At 46.8% G+C, this 4,905-nt stretch overlaps 1 pseudogene; it reads left to right on the top strand.

Moving 5' to 3' along the window:
* The first annotated feature begins 2,574 nt into the window (after positions 1–2,574).
* On the top strand, positions 2,575–3,980 carry LOC144754557 (uncharacterized; annotated as a pseudogene).
* The last annotated feature ends 925 nt before the right edge of the window (positions 3,981–4,905 follow it).

Raw genomic sequence — 4,905 nt, 5'->3', positions numbered from 1 at the left:
CCCCTGGCCTGTGTCGTCAGAGCCTTCCCCGGGCTGGGTGGATTCGTGGATGATTCCTGACAGATAGTGGAGGAACGCATATCGTTATATGCAGATGATATTTTACTGTATGTGACGAATCCGATGGAGATGATCCCTTAAATCCTGCGAATCGTTAAAGACTATGGGCACCATGCGGGATATAGGATTAACTGGACCAAGTCTACCCTATACCCGGAGGGGGGTTATTAGAAACTCTGAATTTCCCTAGCTGCTTGCACTGGTTCATAGAAGGATTCACCTACCTTGGTCTTTACATTACTAAAGATGTGAACACCATCCTGGTTCGCAACATTAGGCGGGTCTTCTCAAACTTTCAAGAGGACGTTAGGAGATGGCGGAAGCTTCCCTTAACCATTATGGGAATGGCTGCCATGTTTAAAATGGTAACGCTCCCACAGTTGCTTTACGTATTGCAAAATACTTACATTAAGATTCTGGATATGATATTTAAAGGCATTGATAGTGAACTACGCTTACTCCTTTGGAAAGGGGCCCATCCACGCATTGCACGTCCAACACTGCAGCGGAATCCCTATAATGGGGGTTTGGCTCTACCAGACATTAGGTCGTATTATAGTGCGGCCCATCTTATTACCATTAATGAATGGATCCATGCATCTGGGGATCTTACGACATATAGGCTTGAAAGGCTGCAGTTTAGAGACCATACCCATCTTCACTATCTTTATAGCGGTAAGGGATGTAGTAGACTGCTCCAAGTGACCCAGAGGACGCTGGAGGCGTGGAGGAGCGCAGAGCGGCAAATGAATTGGGACCAGAGAAACCCCCTGTGGGAGGGGACTAGGCTAAAAGAGATTAGAAAGTTGAGTGGCTTTAGACACTGGGACCTAATAGGTATCTCTAAAATAGGTAACGTCCTGGAACATGGTGGGTTGGCCTCTTTCTGCATGCTCCAAGCTAGATATCAACTACATGACACTCAGACATATGCGTATCTCCGTTTGCAACATGCTTTGGTGGCGGAGGGGTTAGATGGGGTGACGCTACCGGAATACGCCCCACTAGAAGGTAGTCTTCTCCAGGACGAAATCCCTGCTAAAGCTATTTCATTTACCTACAAAACATTACTTAATAACATGCCCGATAGACTGGGTCCTCTTCATGCAAAAGGGGAGAAGGTCAACGTTGGGTTGGAGGATATAGATTGGGAGGCTGATCTCATGCATCCACGTGAAGTGGTAATTAAATTAAGGTTATGTCTCTTCCATTACAAAATATTACACTGTGCGTATTTTGACAGAGCCAAATTGCATACAATAGGAAGAGCCGAGAGCCCGGAGTGTCTTCGATATCACACTGAACCTGGGACGTTTATACATACCCTTTGGGGGTGCACTTAGATACAGGCCTATTAGGGATTGATTGTGGGGGAACTCAATCCTATATTGGAAGACTAAATAGACCTGGATCCACGGTTTCTCCTTTTGGGAATTCCGACAGAGGTAGACATCCCAGGGCACAAACTTGTTCAGCTAACCTGGGGATGGTAGTAGCCAAACAGGATATAGCTAAATACTGGGGGGGCTCCACAAATACCTACCATTAACAAATGGAGTACAAGTCTTGACTTGTTCATGGGTGCGGAACGGGTTACATACAAGGCCCGAGCTGTCCTAAAAAGTTCCGGAGAATATGGCCCAATGGATTAAATATTATGGTCTGGAGGTGGAGGAAGACCAAGAGGGTGGGACTCAGTTGTTCAATGGACCCAGAGCAGAGCCTTGACTAATGTACTGTTTGTTCCAAGTATGTGTGACCATAAGACCTGTACAACTCCTCACATTTCTCTTTGCGCCTAGTCTGCTCAAACTTATGTATAGATTCAACAGCGACAGTCACTTTGTTATATACTTACCCTACATGGCCAACGTGGAATGCTATCAAAAGTGTATTGTGTATTCATGCTTTGTTTTATGTTTTGTTTTATTTGGAAAACGCAATAAAAATAAACTTAAAGAAACAAAACTAAAAGTAGGCAAGAATTATGCATGATCACAGTAAGTGCGAGACACCGTTGTATAACAGTGTGGACATGAGGACACAGTGGGCATTCCAGACAGGGACTGGTGAGCACCAACATTTCTATCTTGTCCTGTTTACGTTATTAGCCAGACGATTTCTAGAGGGAAGCAGCTCGCTGTATGCTTCAGTTTGTGTATTACAAAAATATCATGTCTCTAGACCATTGGGAAAGAAGGGGCAGAGGTCCTCCGGACCAATGCATAGCTAGTACTCTCTTCACGACTACAAGTCCCATGTCAACCAAGTGTCTGGGGTTTTTCCTGACGACACCCAGCTGGTGATCGCCTTCTCCAAAAATTGCTACGCCAATTTGGAGAGCTTTAAGGAGGATCTGTTGATTATCTCGGACTGGATGAAGGTTAATTGCCTTCAATTAAATGCCAGTAAATCCGAGATTCTACTGTATGGGAAAGACCAAGAGCTTTGGTCGGAGTAGTGGTGGCCTGATCATCTTAAACCCGCTCCGTCACCGAAGAAGACGGTAAAGTTCGGTTCGGTTTCTGGAAGCACAAGGAGTGGACGTTGAAGGAGGGAGGGGCTAAAGTTTCACCGCAGAGTCCTACCGACTTCCGTACTTTTCGTACACCGAGCTCAGATCCATCCACCGCCGTAATGGCGTCAAACGACTATTCTCAACAAGCTGCTCAGGGTTACGGGGCTTATCCTTCCCAACCGGGTCAGGGGTATTCGCAACAAGCCAGCCAGCAGTATGGCCAACAAAGCTACGGCAGTTACGGACAGTCTGCTGACACGCAGTCAAGCTACGGACAACAGAGTAGTGGTGGCTACGGATCATCTTATGGCCAAGCACAAGCGCATCAGACGCAACAAAGCTCTGGTTATACTGGACAGTCTGCTGCTCCTCAGGGGTATGGAAGCTATGGAAACAGTCAAACATCACAAGCAAACTACGGGCAATCCCAGCAGCAACAGCCGCAGCAACAGTCTTCCTATTCCGGTTATGGGCAGCAACAGTCTAACAGTTCTACACTGGGAAATTACAGTAGTGGTCAGCAATCCTATGGGCAACAGAGTGGAGGAGCAGCAGCTGCAGGTGGAGGAGGGTATGGACAACAGTCTAGTTATGGAGCTGGTGGAAGTAGTGGCGGTAGCAGCGGTGGCCAGTGACCGAGTTCATATGGAACACAGCAGAGTTACGGCCAACCCCAAAGCTACGGTCAGCAAGGACAGTATGGACGAAGTGGAGGTGGAGGCTATGGCCAGGACACCCCTCCAATGGGCGGTGGTAGTGGGGGCAGCAGTGGCAGCAGTAGTGGTGGGTATGGTGGTCAAGACCAAGGAGGTTTTGGTGGTCAAGACAATCGTAACAGAGGAGGCCGAGGTGGAGGCTTTGGAGGCCGAGGTGGATTCGACAGAGGTGGAAGAGGTGGTCCCAGAGGAGGGCCGCCAGGAGGTGGTCCCAGAGGAGGCATGGGCGGTGGTGAACGTGGTGGCTTCAATAAATTTGGTGGAGGTGGAGGAGGTCCCCGAGAGCAGAGTGGCCCCAGACATGATAGTGGTGGCTCTGAGCAGGACAACTCTGACAACAATACAATCTTTGTTCAGGGTCTTGGTGAAAATGTTACCATCGAGTCTGTTGCCGACTACTTCAAGCAGATTGGCATCATTAAGATTAACAAGAAGACTGGACTACCAATGATAAATTTGTATGCTGATCGGGAGACTGGCAAACTTAAAGGGGAAGCTACTGTGTCTTTTGACGACCCCCCTCAGCCAAGGCTGCTATCGATTGGTTTGATGGGAAGGAGTTTTCTGGTAACCCCATCAAGGTTTCGTTTGCAACCCGCAGAGCTGACTTCAATAACAGAGGTGGAGGCAATGGTGGAAGAGGTGGCAGAGGGCGCGGGGGTATGAACTGATGTTTTGGTTCATTTGATTGAGAGACGATCATTTCTGCCTTGATCATTTCTGCCTTCATATGGGTGTTCTTACTGAAACTGCAAAGCACCCAATATTCACTTGATACATGTTAGTTAATATGGATTACATGCATATATTCTGCAGACTGCATGCAGTTGGCACCCTTCCCTGTTTAGATCGTAGATTTCAGTACATGTAGTATGCCATAAAACTGCTGGGTTAGGTTAGACCATTCTTGCATGTTCAGAAGTAGTTGGCTTTTAGTAAGTATTCAACTACTTGTTAGTTTCAGCAAAGGCATTTAGTTTATCTCGGGCCATTTGGTGTAGAGGGTTTTCATGACCACTGCCTTTTGCCGTTTTTTTAACCCTCCTTAACGTTGGTTTGGTCTACAAACCTAACTCCTGCCCAGAACTTCTTGTGCTTCTGAGGTATCAAACAGTTTCCATGATGACTGTCTGAAGCTTTATTCCTTGGTCTCACTTCTCACTGTATTCTAGATCTGTAAAGTCTGAACCACTATCCTTGTTTACGTTTAACTGATCAATTGATCTTGCTAGCACCTGTTGCGCTCAGGTTTCCCCATATTTTGTGTGCACCTATTTCAGATAAAGTTCAGTGATTTTCTCCACTTGGCCCTCAGCCTGGAATTAAGTGAGATATTTGTAGTTTGGGGGGGGAGGGGCGGTGCTGTAGATGCTTTGCACAAGTCTGATATCTAGTGTTGGGCTCGGATAATTTTAAAGTTTTTGTTCCAAGAAGTGTAAGGCTGCCGCGAGACTCATTACTGGCTCAAGAAAACATTCACATATATCCCCAGACTTAAAGTCTCTAAAATGGCTGCCTTTTGAAGCCAGAATACAGCTAAAAATTGCAGTTATGACTCACGCGGCCGTGCACCACAATGCACCCAACTACCTCGCTCAAAAGTTGTCTATA

This window comes from Lissotriton helveticus, chromosome 5_1 (assembly GCF_964261635.1).
Source record: "Lissotriton helveticus chromosome 5_1, aLisHel1.1, whole genome shotgun sequence".
In the NCBI taxonomy this organism is placed as follows: domain Eukaryota; kingdom Metazoa; phylum Chordata; class Amphibia; order Caudata; family Salamandridae; genus Lissotriton; species Lissotriton helveticus.
This window is presented reverse-complemented; position numbering and strand designations above follow the sequence as displayed.